The sequence below is a fragment of the Balaenoptera ricei genome, chromosome 18 (assembly GCF_028023285.1).
Source record: "Balaenoptera ricei isolate mBalRic1 chromosome 18, mBalRic1.hap2, whole genome shotgun sequence".
Lineage (NCBI taxonomy): Eukaryota > Metazoa > Chordata > Mammalia > Artiodactyla > Balaenopteridae > Balaenoptera > Balaenoptera ricei.
Genome location: NC_082656.1, coordinates 53,026,474 through 53,045,865, shown reverse-complemented (window position 1 = coordinate 53,045,865; position 19,392 = coordinate 53,026,474). Strand labels below are relative to the sequence as shown.

At 38.5% G+C, this 19,392-nt stretch overlaps 2 protein-coding genes across 6 annotated transcripts in view; both read left to right on the top strand.

Annotated features, from left to right (window-relative positions):
- The window catches only part of COMMD6 (COMM domain containing 6), a 168,177-nt gene extending 162,967 nt beyond the window's left edge, over positions 1–5,210 (top strand). The window contains exon 6 of the transcript XR_009498751.1: positions 5,195–5,210. The gene's annotated coding sequence lies outside the window, so the exon portion shown is untranslated. The remainder of the gene's footprint in view (positions 1–5,194) is intronic.
- The window catches only part of TBC1D4 (TBC1 domain family member 4), a 216,525-nt gene that overhangs the window by 112,045 nt on the left and 85,088 nt on the right, over positions 1–19,392 (top strand). Inside the window, exon 1 of one of the 5 annotated variants that reach the window (XM_059903043.1) lies at positions 14,827–14,847. The exons of the other annotated variants lie outside the window; for them this stretch is intronic. The gene's annotated coding sequence lies outside the window, so the exon portion shown is untranslated. Of the gene's footprint in view, positions 1–14,826; positions 14,848–19,392 lie in introns of those variants that run through there. 5 annotated transcript variants of the gene reach the window in all.

Below are 19,392 nucleotides of genomic sequence, written 5' to 3'. Positions count from 1 at the left end.
CTGCCCATGTAGTTTACTGGCATTGCCATCAGTGCTTTGTTTTCTTTGAGTGAGAAGCTGTAGTCCCATGACTGTCTTTGGGGGTTGATCAGAAGGTTATCTGCTTCTTCAATTCGGGAAGTTTTTGAAACACCTAGTCTACTCTTTTATTTATTAAGTACATATTTCTGCAGCTTTGATGTAAGTTCCTTCTTTTTAGAACCGTTACATGATTTAAATACTCTGACATAGCTAACCTTCATTTTTTTTTTTTTGATGAGCTCTGACTAATGCCTTTTTTCTGATAAATCATTGACAATTACAGCAAGAATGAAGATTATTCCTGATTTCTGTTCTCCCTTCTTCTTCAGTAATAGAATTTTAACCTGGGTACGTGGCCATCCAGAGTCAGGATTACATTTCTTAGCTTTTCTTGCTGCTAGAAATTCCTCTAGTACTGGTGAGTGGGGTGTAAGTAGATTTTTTTGAGGGGGCAACTTCCTTAGGAAAACTTCCATAAGAAAGAGAGTGTCCATTATTTGTGTGTGTGTGTACGTGTGTACGTGTGTACCTCTTGCTCTTTTTTTCTCTTATTTAATCCTACTGCCTGGAATACAGTTGCCACTATTTTGGACAATGGGGTTGAGGCCCCCAAGGCATAACAAAAAAATAGAAGGACCCGAGTCTTTGATATTTAGTGACACAATGTCAAAACAAAACAGCCCTGCAGTGCCAACTGGACTTTTATATGAGAGGGAAATAAACTTCTGTTTTGTGTAATCAACTGCTGTTTTGGGTTTCAGTCATAGCAGATGAACCCAATCCCAACGATTGGGTTCAACAGGTTATATATAATATTTAACAGATTTTTAACATCTCTATTAGTGTATATTCTCATAGACTTGTATACTAGTCAGGACTCTTAGAGGCAAGGGTGAAAACCACCCACCCATATGAAAGGATCCTGAGTGAGCCCAGAATTGGAGGACACCAAGAGATCATTAGTCACATCTCTAAGGATCTCTATAGCCAGAGACCCCAGGAATCTCTTTCTCTAAATCTTGGCTTTAATTCTGTTTTCCTCTAGGTTTCATTTTGTGTTACTCTAGACTGACTTTCTCCAGTGAAGGGATATGTCCACCTGTTGTGGACCAGACTAACTTCCTCAACAGCTTGAGACCTCAGATGGAAAACAGTTGTGTCTCTCCTTCTGTTTGGAAAATACTAGGGAGCTACTCAGATTGACTTGGCTTGGGTCACATGCCAACCCCTATATCTGTCACTGGTCCCATCGAGATTACATGCCCTCCATTGTGGCCTACTTTGTGGGGGGCTAGGGGAGGGTGCAAGGATTGGCAGCGTTCACTAGAACCATTTCTTCTAAATTAAGGTGGGTGCTATTTAGATAAAACAGTACCTGTTTCACCTGATAAGTCCTTCATAAATGATTTATGATAAGAATCATCTTATTCTTTCTTGAAAGCCATCCATGTATGAAAAATATGAGGACTGCTGGTTTGCTTTGAATTTGCTTTCTGACTTCGAAGTTATACATTTTTGCAAGACGCAGCTCAGATAGATCCTGTGGCAAATTTTAACGAAAATTAACTCTGGCCGCATTGTCACACTATATAGGCCAATTATTAGTTGCCACTGAACAGATTTCCTTAATTTCTTTTATCTCCAGTCAAGTTGATTATAATGTCAGCCTTGAAGCATTGCTGTAATTATTAATCCTTTTGAAATAGATATGAGGAAGCATTTGGGGTATTAGAAAATTAAGGCTGTTACATCATGATAAATATTTCAGTGCCACACATTCTATTGTGACACTTATAATACTTAAAATTCTAAAGTGAGAGTTTCCTTCAAGGAATTTAAATTTGGCAGTTAAATGTTTGACATACACGAAATTTGATAAGTAAATATACTTCTGTGGGGAGAAGCTTTGAGTTACCACTGTTTACTTGAAACCTTAACAAATTTATGAAAAATCAGTTAATTGAAAGGTAATGGTGTCATGTGATTGAGTTCTGTTGAAGGGGAGAGAAGATCTCTGTCCACAGGTCATGTCCAAGGGTGGATAAGTCTGTGTTTCTGCTGGGCAAAGGCTAGTCATGACACAGTGCACTCATCCAGGTGGCTTTCAAGCAATCTGGTGACATTTCAGAGAACTCAAAGGTAAAGGTTTATTGCTTTGGGAGTACTATATTTATTAATCTGGTTTTAAGTCAGATGCCTGTGAGGTGCATAGTCAGAATGTGTTCTTTCTCCAGGTCTGAAAAACTCAAGCTTTTCATTGATTTCTTCAATCACAGGTGACAGGAAACTGGGGTGGTTTCTATCACCTAAATCATTATATGCTTTCCCTTGGTATCATTTAGCCGGATCACACAAGGAGCGGAGCGGAGGATATCTTTGATATTTAATGAACAAAGAAGAATATCTTTAAACAGCCTGTATCAGCTCTGAAAAAGAAGTTTTCTCTGATCAGAAACTTTTCTCGGTAAATTCACCATGTCCCAAGCAGAAAGAAGGAATGCAGGCCCAAAAGGCAAATCTTGATGCAAGATTTCATTGTAGGACTTCCCTGGTGGCGCAGTGGTTAAGAATCCACCTGTCAACGCAGGGGACACGGGTTCGAGCCTTGGTCCAGGAAGATCCCACATGCGGCGGAGCAACTAAGCCTGTGCGCTGCAACTACTGAGCCTGCGCTCTAGAGCCTGTGAGCCACAACTACTGAGCCCACATGCCACAACTACTGAGCCTGCACTCTAGAGCCCGTGCTCCACAACAAGAGAAGCCAGTGCAACGAGAAGCCCCTGCGCCACAACGAAGAGTAGCCCCGCTCCACGCAACTAGAGAAAAGCCCGCGTGCAGCAACGAAGACCCAATTCAGCCAAAAATAAATAAATTTATTTAAAAAAAAAAGATTTCATTGTGTTAATTTTTCATTTCACCGGAAGCATCAGTCCATTGTGACTCATGTTGTTTTCAGGAGTTTTACCTCCACTGTGAGGGTTGGAGGTGGCACAGAAGGGCACGCCAAGGTGAGCAGTCATTACGCGGAGACGAGCTTTTCCTTTCACCCACGGGAAGGGCAAGTCAGATCAGAGATCTGGCATCTGGTTCCTTGTGATTGCCCTTCCTTCCAGCCTAATTCTGGAGAGCAGCAAATGTATGTTTTCCTTTTTATCCTTGGGTAGTGGTCGGTTAGGACTTTTCTTCTTTGAAAAAGGGAGACATTCACACATTTAGGGGTTAATAATGTCTACAAGTCACTCATGCCGCTGAATAAAAGTTCAAGAATGTCGGATTTTTCTCATTCGCAAGATGCTCATTCACCACTCATGTAGGGGTATAAATATCTGAAATGATACGGAAGGCCAGGACAAAAATAGGTTTCTGAGAAACTCATGGCAGCTTTTGCTTTTTGATAACATTACAGCTTTATCGCCTGATCTCAGCTTGAGCTTGTCACATCCAGGTCCCTCTGGGTTTAACCTCCTGTCTCTTGCCTCTTTCCCAGAGGCCCATTACATTTCATAACCAAGCATTGCTCAAAAAGCTCTCTTCTCAAGAGTTTAGACATTTCATAAGTTAAAACTACTTATCCAGTGTCCCGTTTTAGCATTTAGTTTAGATGACCATACTTTCATATATCGCGATAAAGAATCAAGACGTATCTTTCTTATTATGTTTATTATGTCCTGTTTGAAAATGTCTAACAGATTAAATGTTGTCAAGGGCTGATATTGATATACTCTTAATTTTTTCAGTTTAACTTTATTTTATTAACTTATTAATTTTATTGCCAAACTTGTCTAATCAGTTAAAATTCCAGTTAATTTACTTAGCAGTGGTTAATGTTCTAAGACTAATATGGGAGCAGTGGTAATGATATTTTATAAACAGTGGCGTTGTTTCAGTTTTATAAAAAACCTTTTTTTTAAAAATTTTTTTTATTTTTTGCTTAGGTAAACTAGTTCATGTGGGAAAGCTCCCTCTAGTGTTTGTTGGAGTAAATACAAATGGTATTGAACTGAATACTTTCTCTTTTTTTTTAAAGTAAGGTTTTATTTATTTATGTATTTATTTTGGCTGTGTTGGGTCTTTGTTGCTGTGCGCCGGCTTTTCTCTGGTTGTGGTGAGCAGGGGCTACTCTTCATTGCAGTGCACGGGCTTCTCATTGCGGTGGCTTCTCTTGTCGTGGAGCACGGGCTCCAGGTGCGTTGGCTTCAGTAGTTGTGGCACACGGGTTCAGTAGTTGTGGCACACGGGCTTAGTTGCTCCACGGCATGTGGGATCTTCCTGGACCAGGGCTCGAACCAGTGTCCTCTGCATTGGCAGGCGGCTTCTTAACCACTGTGCCACCAGGGAAGTCCTTGAACTGTGTACTTTAAAAAAAAAGAGTTTATTTCTTTAGAGCAATTTAAGGTCCATCCACAACAAAATAGAGAGGAAGGTACAGAGATTTCCTGTATACCCCCTGCTTTGCCACATGCATAGCCTGCTCCATTATCAGCATCACTTTCCAGAATTGTCCATTTGTTTCCAAGCATGAGCCTACACTGACACATCATAATCACCCAAAGTCCCTAGTTTACCTTAGGGTTCACTCTTGGTATTGAACACTTTGGGTATTGACACATTTATAATGACATATATCCATCATTATAGTATCACAGAGAGTATTTTCACTGTCATAAAATTCTCTGTGCTTTTCCTCTGCCATCCCCATCCCTGCAACCACTGAACTTTTTTATTGTCCCTATAGTTTTGCCTTTTCCAGAATGTCATATAATTGGAATCATACAATATATAGCCTTTTCAGATTGGCTTCTTTCATTTAGTAATATGCATTTAAGTTTCTTCCATGTCTTTTCATAGCTTTGATAGCTCATTTCTTTTTAGCCCTGAATAATGTTCCAGTGTCTGGACGTATGACAGTTTATTTATTCATTCACCTCCTGAAGGACATCTTGGTCACTGCCAAGTTTTGGCAATTATGAATAAACCTGCTTAAAACATCTGTGTGCCAGTTTTTTTTTGTGGGTATAAGTTTTCAACTTCTTTGGGTAAATACCAAGGAGTGAGATTGCTGGATCGTATCGTGAGTATGTTTAGTTTTGTAAAAAAAAACAGTATGTTTAGTTTTGTAAGAAATCACCAAACTGTCTTCCAAAATGACTGAACCATTTTTCATTCCCACCAGCAATGAATGAAAGTTCCTGTTGCTCCACATCCTCGCCAGCATTTGGTGTTGTCAGTGTTCCAGATTTTGGCCATTCTAATAGGTGTGTAGTGGCATCTCGTTTTCATTTGCATTTCCCTGATGACATATGATGTGGAGCATCTTTTCATAATGTTTACTTGACATCTGAATATCCTCTTTGGGGAGGTGTTTGTTAAGGTCTTTGCCCCATGTTTTAATCAGGTAGTTTTTTTATTGCTGAGTTTTAAGAGTCCTTTGTGTATTTTGCATAACAAGATTTTATCAGATGTGTCTTTGGCAAATGTTTTCTCGCAGCCTTGAAGAAAACATTTGCTTGTCTTCTAATCCCCTTGCTACTGTCTTTTGTAGAGCAGAAGTTTTAAATTTGAATGAAGGCCAGCTTCTCAATTATTTTTTTCATAGATTGTCTTTTTTAAAAACTTTATTTATTTTTTATACAGCAGGTTCTTATTAGTTACCTATTTTATACATATTAGTGTATACATGTCAATCCCAATCGCCCAATTCATCACACCATCACCACCACCCCCCACTTTCCCCCCTCAGTGTCCATACGTTTGTTCTCTACATCTGTGTCTCTATTTCTGCCTTGCAAACAGGTTCATCTCTACCATTTTTCTAGATTCCACATATATGTGTTAATATACAAAATTTGTTTTTCTCTTTCTGACTTACTTCACTCTGTATGACAGTCTCTAGGTCCATCCACGTCTCTATAAATGACCCAATTTCATTCCTTTTTATGGCTGAGCAGTATTCCATTGTATATATGTACCACGACTTCTTTATCCATTCTTTTGTCGATGGGCATTTAGGTTGCTTCCATGACCTGGCTATTGCAGATAGTGCTGCAGTGAACATTGGGGTGCATGTGTCTTTTTGAATTATGGTTTACTCTGGGTATATGCCCAGTAGTGGGATTGCTGGGTCATATGGTAATTCTATTTTTAGTTTTTTAAGGAACCTCCATATGTTCTCCATAGTGGCTGTATCAATTTACATTCCCACCAACAGTGCAAGAGGGTTCCCTTTTCTCCGCACCCTCTCCAACATTTGTTGTTTGTAGATTTTCTGATGATGCCCATTCTAACTGGTGTGAGGTGATACCTCATTGTAGTTTGGATTTGCATTTCTTTAATGATTAGTGATGTTGAGCAGCTTTTCATGTGCCTCTTGGCCATCTGTATGTCTTCTTTGGAGAGATGTCTATTTAGGTCTTCTGTCCATTTTTTTTTTTCCTGTCCATTTTTTGATTGGGTTGTTTTTTCTTTAATATTGAGCTTCCTGAGCTGTTTATATATTTTGGAGATTAATCCTTTGGCCCTTGATTTGTTTGCAAATATTTTCTCCCATCCTGAGTGTTGTCTTTTCATATTGTTTATAGTTTCCTTTGCTGTGCAAAAGCTTTGAAGTTTCATTAGGTCCCATTTGTTTATTTTTGTTTTTATTTCCATTACTCTAGGAGGTGGGTCAAAAAAGATCTTGCTGTGATTTATGTCATAGAGTGTTCTTCCTATGTTTTCCTCTAAGAGTTTTATGGTGTCCGGTCTTGTTACATTTAGGTCTCTAATCCATTTTGAGTTTATTTTTGTGTATGGTGTTAGGGAGTGTTCTAATTTCATTTTTTTACATGTAGCTGTCCAGTTTTCCCAGCACCACTTCTTGAGGAGACTGTCTTTTCTCCATTATATATCCTTGCCTCCTTTGTCATAGATTAGTTGACCATAGGTGCGTGGGTTTATCTCTGGGCTTTCTATCCGGTTCCACTGATCTGTATTTCTGTTTTTGTGCCAGTACCATATTGTCTTGATTACTGTAGCTTTGGAGTATAGTCTGAAGTCAGGGAGTCTGATTCCTCCAGCTCTTTTTTTTTTCCCTCAAGATTGCTTTGGCTCATAGATCGTGTCTTTGGTGTTGTATCTAAAAAGGCATCACCATACGCGAGGTCATCTGGGTTTTCTAGATTTTGAGTTAATTTTTGTAAAGGGTTTAATGTCTGTGTCTAGATTAATTTTTTTTTGGCATGTGGATGTTCAGTTGTTCCAGAACCGTTTGTTGAAGAGACTATCTTTGCTCCATTATATTTTTACTCCTCTGTCAAAGATCAGTTGACTATATTTATGTGAGACTATTTCTGGGCTGTTTATTATGTTTCATGAATCTATTTGTCTGTTCTTTTGCCAATACCACACTGTCTTGATTATCATAGCCTCATATTAATCTTGAAATCAGATAGCATCAGTCCTTCAACTTTGTTCTTCTCCTTTAATATTGTGTTGGCTATTCTGGGTTGCTTGCCTCTCCATATCAACTTAGAATAAGTTTGTCAATATCTGTAAAACAACTTAATGGGATTTGATTGTGATTGCATTGAATTTATAGATCAAGTTGACATCTGGACTATATCAAGTCTTCCTACTCATGAACATGGAATATCTCTCCATTTATTTAGCTTTACTTTGATCATGTTCATCAGAGTCTTGTAGATCTCATATAGATCTTATACATATTTTGTTAGATTTTTTACCTAAGTATTTGTGTTTGGGGTGCTAATGAAATGTTTTTAATTTCAAAATCCACTTGTTCATTGCTGGCATATAAGAAAGCAATTGACTTTTGTATATTAACCCTGTATCATGCAACCTTACTATAATCACTTACTAGTTCCAGGAGGTGTTCCAGGTGATGATGTGTCAAAAAGACACATGCACCCCAATTTTCACTGCAGTACTGTTTACAATAGCCAGGTCATGGAAGCAACCTAAATGCCCATTGACAGAGAAATGGATAAAGAAGATGTGGTACATGTATAGAATGGAATATTACTCAGCCATAAAAAGGAACAAAATTGGGTCATTTGTAGAGATGTGGATGGACCTAGAGACTGTTTTTTTGGTAAATTTTTATTTCCTTTTTCCTTTATTTTTATTTCAGATTTTCTACAGACAATCATGTCATCTCAAAACAGACAGTTTTATTTCTTCCTTTCCAATCTGGATACCTTTAGTTTCCTTTTCTTGCCTATTAGCAAGGACTTCTAGTATGATGTTGAAAAGGAATGGTGAGAAAGTATATCCTTGCCATGTACTGGATCTCAGTGGGAAAGCTTTGAGTTTTTCACCATTAAGTATGATGCTAGCTGTAGATTTTTTTCTAGTTTGTTGAAGAAATTCCCCTCTATTCCTGGTTTATTGAGAGTTTTTACCATGAATGGGTGATGGATTTTGTCAAATGCTTTTTCTGCTTCTATTGATATGATCATGTGATTTTTTTTTTTTTTTTTAGTCTGTTGATGTGATAGATTACATTAATCGATTTTTGAATGTTGAACCACCTTTACATACTTGAGATAGATCCTACTTGGTCCTCGTATATAATTCTTTTTATACTTTTCTGGATTTGATGTGCTAGTATTTTGTTAAGGATTTTTGCATCTATATTCATGAGAGATATTGGTATGTAGTTTTCTTATACTGTCTTTGTCTGGTTTTGATATTAGGGTAATGCTGGCCTCATAGAATGAATTAGGAAGTATTTTCTCTGCTTCTATCTTCTGAAAGAGATTATGGAGGATTGGTATCATTTTGTTCTTAAATGTTTGACAGAATTCACCAGTGTATCCATCTGAGCCTGGTGCTTTCTGTTTTAGAAGATTATTAACTATTGATTCGATTTAGGCCTATTCAGATCATTTATTCATGTATGCATTTTGGCAGATTGTAGCATTCAAGGAAATGGTCCATTTCATCTAGGATATCGAATTTCTGGTCATGGAGTGGTTCATAGTATTCTTTTACTATGCTTTTAATTTCCATGGGATCTGTAGCGATGTCCCCTCTTTCATTTCTAATATTAGTAATTTGTGTCCTCTCTTCTTAGTTAGCCTGGCTAGAGGTTTATTGATTTTGAGTTGTATATTTTTAAAAATGTGAGCATTAAGCAAATAATAGGACTGATTTGATGAATAGAAAGCATTCTGTTGAATAAACAGGTAGTAGGTTGATCTCACATTGAAAGTGCTTTGTGGTTGGGTAGAGGGATATGCTGCATTTCAAAGTGGGTCTCATAGTGCCAGCATAAGTAAATAAATAACAGCTTTTCAGGATTGTTTCTTAGATGCCCCTATTCCATGTTTCTATAGTTAGAACATAAAAGATTAACTTTCTTGATTACACTTTTGTAAGAAGTTTGATTTTCTTGCATTGGTGACTCTGCTGACTTCACCTTTTTTGATCATATCTGTATAAATATCCATATCCAAAAAAAGAAATATAGAATTATTTTTCACAAGTGACACAAATACTCTATAATCAAACTGTGTTATTCTTATTTTTGTAAGGTACAGAACACTTCTTTTCCCTACCATACGTGAACTTTTTCCAAAATTCATTTCTTACACAACTGTTACTTACAAGGTTAGCTCCCAGTCTCATCCTAGGCAGAAAAAACTGTTTACCTGCATTGTTTCATTTCAGGGTGCAAAAACCTCTCTTCTAATTTCTGGTTGATTCCTGAGTTTCATCTAAGATACTTCAGTTCTCAAGTTAAAACTTAGGTTAAAATGTGATGTCTCCATGAAGGAGTTGTAGAAGTCACATTTCCACATCATCCGAACACAGAAAGTGAAGCTTGAGGGTTCTAAAGATACCATCACCTCACAATTTTGCTTACAGTCAGCCTTGAATTAAATTAAATGTTTACTGATCAATACTCATTTGATCTTCTTCCCCATCCTTACCTCGGCTGATGATTATGCTTTCTGTTTTACTGAGAAATTAAAGCAGTCAGAGGACAAATTCTCCAAACTCCCACCACTATGTCTTCCTGCATTTGCACCTTTTGAGATGAACTGGCCATGCCCTGGGTCAGTTCAAAGTCTTCCACTGTCCCCTCTTGCCTACTTAAAGATGTTGCTAGCAGTGCTACTCTCTTTCTCTAGAGCATCAATTTCCCCTTCACTATTGGAAATTCTCTATTGGAAGCTGTCATTTCACCCGTCTATAAGAGAACCCTCTTTTGACTCACTTGTACCTCTAGCTACAGCCCTAAAAGATTGTCTGTACCTAATGTTTTGGATTTTGTTCCTAAAATTTTCTTTCGAACCTACTCCATTAAGGCTTTTGCCCTAAGTGCCACCAAAACTTTTCTTGTCAAAGTCACCTATGATCTCATAGTGCTTAACCCCCTCCTTCTTGGAAACCTTTCTTTCTTGGCTTCTGGATATCGTTCTTTTCTGGTTTTACCTGTATCTCTTGATGTATTTTCCTTTGCTCATATCTCTCCATCTCCTAAACTATAGGCATTGTGCGCCTCAGGGCTTGGTTCCCGGAGATATTTCTCTCTCTTCCTAGCTCACCATGTCTCTCTCCCTGTTGCTCTGTCTCTCTGTGTCATCTGTGCTCACTTTTTTGATGGACTCCTCTAATTGCATGGCTTTACATGCTATTTATATGCTAATATCTTCCAATTTTTCTTTCTCAGCTCTGTCCTCACCCCTGAGCTCCATGTACTCAACTGCCTACTGACATCACCCATTGGATGTCTGTAAGCTTCTCAAAATTAACAATCCAAAGCTAAGCTCCTACTCTCTTAAGCCATCCCTATCCCTCACCCTGTTTCACTGCAGCTCCATTTTTCTAGTTCCTCTAGCCAAAACCCATAAAGTTCATCCATGCCTCCTCACCTTCTTTTACAATCCACGTTAGATCCATCAACAAATCGTGTTGACTGTGCCTTTTTTTTTTTAAATTTTATTTATTTATTTATTTATGGCTGTGTTGGGTCTTAGTTTCTGTGCGAGGGCTTTCTCTAGTTGCGGCAAGTGGGGGCCACTCTTCATCGCGGTGCGCGGGCCTCTCACTGTCGCGGCCTCTCTTGTTGCAGAGCACAGGCTCCAGACGCGCAGGCTCAGTAGTTGTGGCTCACGGGCCCAGTTGCTCCACGGCATGTGGGATCTTCCCAGACCAGGGCTCGAACCCGTGTCCCCTGCATTGGCAGGCAGATTCTCAACCACTGCGCCACCAGGGAAGCCCCTGACTGTGCCTTTAAAATTATATTCAGAAGTCTGCTCCTTCTTACCCCGTCCCTTGCTGTTCTCCTGTGAACCACCACTGGCTCATCCTGGGTGTAGTAGGCTTCTGCCCCCTTATCCTTGCCATCTGTTCTCCATACAGCAGGCAAAGGGATTCTTTAAACATGTAACTCAGCACTCTGCAATGGCTCTCTGTCTCACCAAGAGTAAAAGCCAGAGTCCTTTCAAGGTCCTGCGTGATTTAGATGCCCCTGTTCCCCACAATGGCCTCTTCAGTCATCTTCTGCTGCCTCACTCGCATCCAGCCACATGGGCTCGTCACTGTTCCCTGAACACGCCAGGCGAATTTCTGCTTCATGGCCTTCGTACTTGGTGTGCTATCTGCCTGGAATGTTCTTCCCTTAGATATCTGTATGGCTCACCTTCTTGCTGACTTCAGGTTTTTACTCAAATATTTTATAGAGACACCTTTCTCTAAAATTGCAACTGTTCTGCCACCCTCTCCAAATTTTCTGTCCCCCCTTCTGGGCATTAGTTTTCTCACTGGCAGTTTTTACTGTCTCAAATCCTTTATGTTTTACTTATTCATTCTATACCCCCTACTACAATTTAACTTTCGCAAAGGCAGTGTGTTTTTATTTAGCAACAGCTTCTCACTTCCTTCATCTCCTTACACAGTACAAGTCAGACTTACATTCTCGATTTAATTAAACATTGTTGAATGTTTTCACTGTCCTAGCACTGTGTCAGGCACTTTTGCACTTTTAGTTTAATTTTCCCAGGTTACCTTCGACATAAACATTGTGATTCCCATTTTGCAGATGAAAAACCAGGATATCCGGTGTCTTTTCTACAGATAATCATAGATACTGGAATGGGGCTTTAAACTCGAGACCTCTAACTGCATGTTATGTACTTTTCTAATATGCCATGCTGTGGACTAATCCACTTTTTAAAAAAATTAATTAATTAATTTATTATTTTTGGCCACCTTGGGTCTTCGTTGCTGTGTGCAGGCTTTCTCTAGTTGCAGCGAGTGGGGGCTACTCTTTGTTGCGGTGCGTGGGCTTCTCCTTCCAGTGGCTTCTCTTTGTTGCGGAGCACGGGCTCTAGGCACGCGGGCTTCAGTAGTTGTGGCGCACGGGCTTAGTTGCTCTGCGGCATGTGGGATCTTCCCGGAACAGAGCTTGAACCCGTGTCCCCTGCATTGGCAGGCGGATTCTTAACCACTGCACCACCAGGGAAGTCCCGACTAATCCACTTTTAAAAGAATGAGTTTGCTTTTGAAAGGGGAATTGAAAAGGACTGTCCTTGTCTGTCCTTTGCCATCTAACTTCTCACCCACCCCATCTTCTGTCTTATTTCCCTGTAGCACTAAACTCAGCCACTACTGAGGACATTCCATTCTCTTAATCAATCAAAATTATGAGTCCCCAGATTTCCTGTGAGTTACCCTCATTTATTTTACATCTGATCACTTTTTCAAATTTTGAACGGTCATAAAGGCACAAGTCATATCTTTCAGAGAAGGAATTCAAAGATATGAGCAGTGAGACAGAATAGGATGGGAGAACTTGGTAGGAAGTTCAAGGAATTTCTCTCTCTGATGCTTGAACTAACTCAGAGGCCACCAGGAAACAACAGAGAAGCGCGAGCCAAAAATGAGTTTGGAGCAAAGGGGCTGAGAATATCTAAGAACCAAAGCCTAATCTGAGAGGAAACTGTCTTGGCTGAAGCCCAAGACTCAAAAACCCAAGCAACTTGTATGACTGCAGTGTAAGTAGTAGAGATATCCTTGCTTTCTTTGGCTCCAAAGAGTCTCGTTACTTGTAATCTCATTATTCTTTCATGGTTTAACTTTTTTTTTCTTTTATAAATTTATTTGTTTTATTTATTTATTTTTGGCTGCGTTGGGTCTTGTTGCTGCATGCGGGCTTTCTCTAGTTGCAATGAGCAGGGGCTACTCTTCGTTGTGGTGTGTGGGCTTCTCCTTGCGGTGGCTTCTCTTGTTGCAGAGCATGCGCTCTAGGCTCATGGGCTTCAGTAGTTGTGGCTTGCGGGCTCAGTAGTTGTGGCTCACGGGCTCTAGAGTGCAGGCTCAGTAACTGTGGCATACGGGCTTAGTTGCTCCGCAGCACGTGGGATCTTCCCTGACCAGGGCTCTAACCCGTGTCCCCTGCATTGGCAGGTGGATTCTTAACCACTGTGCTACCAGGAAAGCCCCATGGTTTAACTTTTAATGTAAACCGTTTGTTTCCCCATCTGTAAAACAAGATAGTGGGGACGGGTGATTCCATAAGAGTGCCTTTAACTTTAAAATTCTGTGATTTTAAGACCACTGCATTATTCCAGTCGATTTTGACTCTAGACCTAGTGATAATTAGACCTCTTTTTTACTGTGTAAGGTTTACTTTAAAATAATAATTTATATATTATTAATATTATTAATAATTAATATTGTTTATATTAATATTTATATATTTAACCAAATACAAAGAATCACTGAAGTACTTTTGGATAAAAGTTAAAATGGTTTAAAAATCAGTTTTATTTCTTATTGAGATTGTCAGACAACCTCACCTTAAAAATGACAACACAGACTGAGTGTTCTTCCAAAGTAACTGGGGCTGGAACATCTTATGGGTTCTTAAATAATGGTGATTTTTTTCCCTTAATGTAAGTGAACTATTTAATGGCACGTATATATCTTCCAAAATCAGTCTTTTCTCAAAATGCTGAACTGATCTTAATAGTTTCCTAAGTAAAACAGAATTAGTAAGGAAATCTACCCGTCCCCTAATGGCCTGTATTACTTCCAGAGCAAATACATTTCTTTTCCTCACTGTCTCTCTTTGATTGAGACTAGTTTAAATGATTAATTCTTCTCATTTGGCAGGTTTTTTGCAATTTACTTGAAATGTTTCCTAGTATTTTTTCCTCAACTTTTTTTTACACCTTTTCCCTCTTTTTTGTGCTTATCAAAATCTTGCTGTGCCTACTATAATTATTATAAAAAGATTAATAATGAATCAAGCAGCCAAGCTCATGTCCGTTGTGAAAGAATTTACCCAGTTTTTTTTTTTGCTTTAAATATGTCTTAAGAGGCTTATTTTCATATTCATATTTGTATCCATTTTTAAATGTTTGCTGAAGTTCATCTGTTTATCAATGAACTCTATGAGGAAAGAAGACATTGTATTATAGATTAATTTTCTCCTACCTTCATAATTAATAAGCCTTGGACACGTGATTATTTAAACAGCATAAGAAAGACAGTGGCACTCAAATTCAAAATGCTTCTTTTAAAAGAAAACTAGAGAGTCTGTTCTTTAGCCCTGAACAATCAGTGTGTTTCCTGATTGCAGAGTCAGGAAATACTTTACTTTTGAAGCAATAACGGTTATTCCTGGGAAGTTTTATAATTGGCTGCATAGTGATAACATCGACTTGAACAAATACAGCAAAACTACTGCTGGCTTATCTAGAATGAAAGAGAACTTCTTAAGTGCGACAGAGAGCTAATACTAAGGATTACATCAGTTTGGCATATTCACTGCTCTTGGAGAACAACTGCAATTTTCAGCTTGCTTCCTGACCAAAGGTATCTTTCCTTTGTGCTTTTTCAGTATCCAGACTTTTTTCCCTTGGATTTGCTTAGGACTTTAAACATCAGTGTGTGGTAGTTGTAGAATTTATTTACTTGTGAAGTCAGGTGAAGTGTAATTTTTACAATACCATTGGATTTCTTGGAATGTGATGACTAATTATGATAATTAATTAATGAGAAACAACAGCCTGACATCCAGGAATCTAGTGGCAATTTTTCTTTTCTCTAGAGTGAGGAATTGCTTTAATGTCTGAATTTTGATACTTGAACTTATATTCTTTTAGTGAGATCACTGAAGGTGTAAGGACAGAATACTAGCTAAAGGTGGCCCTGTGCTTTTTCTAAATATCATGAGGCATTTGAAAAAAGCCCCATTTATTTTATCGCTTGTTGCAATTGGTTATTGTGTGTCAATGGAAATGAATAATGTCGATGACTTACAATATTTCTGGCTTAATAATAGAGATGATTTTCCATCTTCTTTTAATGTACACTATTTTGTTCCTATATTAACATCGATGCAAAAGTAAACCCATGGAAATTTGGATTTAGGTGAGATCTTGTTGAGCATCTTTCTCGTCCCCCACTTTACTGGCAAGGAAACTCTAGAAAGCAGAATGACACAAATTCCTGGCAGATCAGGCGAGAGAGTATAAACCTCTTAATTCCTGGGTAGAGGGATTATTAACTCCCTTTTCATTATTGTTATTTTGTGTTAAAATTATATGCTATACATATAAAACTATGCTATACAATAAAAACTTTGCCTTGAATTGGCATTGAATTTTCATCAGACTCTGTGAGATGTAGGCAGATTCTGAGCAGTGGCATTATTCGTAGCCAGAGTATGAATAACTAGAGTATGAACCTAGAGCGTGTAGCTTGAGGTGTCTCCTAGCATCTGAAGACATTCTTGCAACACACATTCACTTCCTAGTTGGGGTGAACACTGAGCCGAGTGGAAAGCCTCAGCTCTCTATTCTGGGGAGTGCCAGATCTCTCTTGTGTTATCAACAGGAATTTACTAACCCCATCTCAATCCGGGAGAGCTTTCATCAGGGTTCTAGGTGGTTGTTCACTATTTGTATATTTTTGTTTGCTGACAACTGTCACTCAGTTTCTTCTGAGCACAGAATTCTCTCCCAGTAGTCAAATGGAAGAACTCTAGAAAGACACAAAATCACCACAACTCAGTCTTTCACTTAGGAGCTTATAGCATTAACGGTAAAGAGAAAAAAAGACGTTGAAAGATGTGATACATGCAAGGAGTCAAATTCATTCAAAAACACATCTAAATCTAAATCTAAATATATGTCAGTTAACATTGTCCTATAGGAGAATAGTGTTTTCCCAAAATGTCTTGTATATGTGTAAGTACTGGATAGAGATTTTGTGTTTCTCTTGTGTTGCTTCTGATTGATCTCAAATAAATGTCTCAACAGAAAGTTTTCATGGTTCTCTGATAACTCATTTTCCCACTGTGGATATTTGACTGTCCTTTCTTTATCGGTGTGTCCCTTCTGGTATGGGCTCTGAGTGTGTAGGCAGGGGCTGTATGATGTTAACTTACATGTGTGTGTTCCACTTATAAGCAAAAACAGAGCTGGATGTTGTTAGATCAGTTTCACAGGCCAGCCTCTTTGCAGGTCATTGTAAGCTGCGTTTAGTCATGACCTGAGAGAAGATATTAAAGGCAACTAGAATCTATGTTTTATGGTGCAGTTAACAATTCAACTTATTGGAAGATTAAATTACCTACTCAGTTTAGTCAAGATGATAAGCTTTGCTTCTATGAACTGGGTCATTAACTGAATTATATTTAGGTATTGAGCTTCTACCTGTGGTCTCAGGGAAATGTCCTGTGAGACTATAGGGATTTAGCCACTAATCAGTTCTTCACATAACAGCTCTCAATGAGAAAAAGTACAGACTTATAATATAGAGGAATTGATACAACTAAGGTCAAACTGACTTTATTTTCAGTCTTGATAGAATTAACTCTAATAATCATTAAAATATTTGTGACAAGATCAAAATTCTGCAGGTTCAAAAAAAATCCTACAGATAATATTTCTTATTCTGTACTCCATAGAGACACTTTGGAAATTTAGGTGCACTAGGGTTGTAAAATCAGATGAAAAGTATCTAATGAAATATGGTTAGTGAGGAAGGAGGGAGCCATCTATTTTAGGATTTTGCCTAACCCACTAGAATCATTGTACTTTTTTCAGGGTTGAATGTCTAGGTCAGTCTCCATAGCTTTGGCCCTTGTCAGACACTAAGGCAAAAAGAAAATGACAGAGGGCTAAGGTTGCTGATCATGTGTTCGTACAAAGCATCTGACTTCCCTGGAGATATGTCAAATGTTCAGGGTGAGTCATTGAAACTATAGCATTTGGACTTTATTCTTTCATAGGAAATACTCTACTAGCAAGCTGAAAGTCTTGTGATTTTTAAACTGTGAATGTTCTGGCAGTATATCCCAAAGAATTATGTGAAACAGAAGAGATTCTGGTTTTAGAATTGGTGCTAGAATATTTGAAGAAATACCTTGTATGTCTGAATGTGAATCAACCCTGCGTATAAGATGATCTCTCTTTTCCAAAGGTAGAAATTACCAAAAAAAGTTTTTTCCCCCTAGTCCACATATTGAGGATCTACTTTGTACCAGGCTTTGTACTCTAGGCTTTGGGGATACAAGGAAAAAATGCGGGAAAAGAGACAGAAATCACCACCCTCCTAGGGCTTACATTCTAGCAAATCAATTACACAGAATGTTAAAAGAGGTAAGTGCTATAGAGAGTAATAAAATGGGGGAAAATTCCAGGGGAATGCTGGCTGTGTCAGAGTGTGTCTCCGTGTGTGTGTGTGTGTATGCGTGTTTTGGTTTAGGGGATGGTTGCTGCCTCAAGGTGACATTAGAGCATGGATTTAAACGAGATGAGGAGTGAGCCGTCCAGTTATCTGGGGGAGGACTTGGAGTTCAGAGACCTCGAGAGAGGAGTGTGCCTGGCATGTTCAAAGAGTAGTCAGGAAGCCAGTGGGGCTGGAGCAGAGTGAGTGAGAGAGGGATGCTGGGAGGAGTGGTCAGAGGAAACGAGGTGAGAATGAAAAGACGAAATCCAGGTTGACTGTCTAAAGGTCACATGGAGGGTGTGTAGCCACAGTGCACATTTAATCTATATGTATGTCAAATGCAGAGGGTGAGGGCCCTGTAGGACATTGTAGGGATTTTGTCGTTTACTCTTAATGAAATGGGGAGCTTGGAGGATTTGCAGGTGAGCAACATGACAAGTTTAAAAAGGATCCTTTCTACTTTTGAGAGTAGATTGAAGGGGGCAAGGGACACCAGTTAAAAGATTATTGCAGAAAACCAGATGAGAGATAATGAGTTGTATTTCATTTTGTATGAATGTACCACCTTTTGTTCATCCTTTCACTTTTTTCCCTTCAGTTTTATTGAGATATAATCGACATATAGCATTGTATTTAGTTCAAGGAGTACAACTTAATGATTTGATACATGTATACATTGCAAAATGATTACCATAAGTTTAGTTAACATCACTCACCTCACATGGTTATAGATTTTTTTTTCTTGTGAGAACTTTTAAGATCTACTCTCTTAGCAAGTTTTAAATATACAATATAGTATTATTAACTCTAGTCACCATGCTGTACATTACATCCCCAGAACTTATTTGTCTTATAACTGGATGTTTGTACCTTTTGACTACCTTCACCCATTCCTCCCTCCATGCCTCTGGCAATCACCACTCTGTTCTCTTTATCTATGAGGTTTTTTTTTTTTTTTTTAAGATTCCACATATAAGTGAGATCATACAGTATTTACCCTTCTCAGTCTGACTTACTTCAGTTAGCATAATGCCCTCAAGGTCCATCCATGTTGTCGTAAATGGCAGGATTTCCTTTTTTATGGCTAAATAATATTTATCACAGTTTCTTTATCCATTCATCTTTTGACGGACACTTAGGCTGAATTAGATTGTTTCCATGTCTTGACTATTGTGAATAATGCTGTGATGAACATGAGGGTGCAGGTATCTTTTCGAGAGAATGATTTTGTTTCTTTTGAATATATACCCAGAAGTGGAATTGCTGGATGATATGGTAGTTCTATTTTAAATATTTTAGGAACCTCCATACTGTTCTCCATAGTGACTGCACCAATTTACATTCCTACTAACAATGCACAAGGGTTTCCTTTTTCCCACATCCTCCCCCAGTACTTGTTATATCTTGTCTTTTTGATGATAATCATCCTATCAAGTGTAAGGTGATATTTTATTGTGGTTTTGCTTTACATTACCCTGACAATTAGTGAGCATTCACTTGTTGATGAATATTTGGGTTGTTTCCAGTTTTGGGATATTGTGACTAAACCATCTATGAATATTTGTGTACAAGCCTTTCTTTGGACATACGTTTTCAGGGCTTTCACCTAAATCTCTAGGAGTGGAATGACTGGGTTGTGAGATGTATGTTTAACTCCCAAGCAGCTGCCAAACTCCTGAGGTA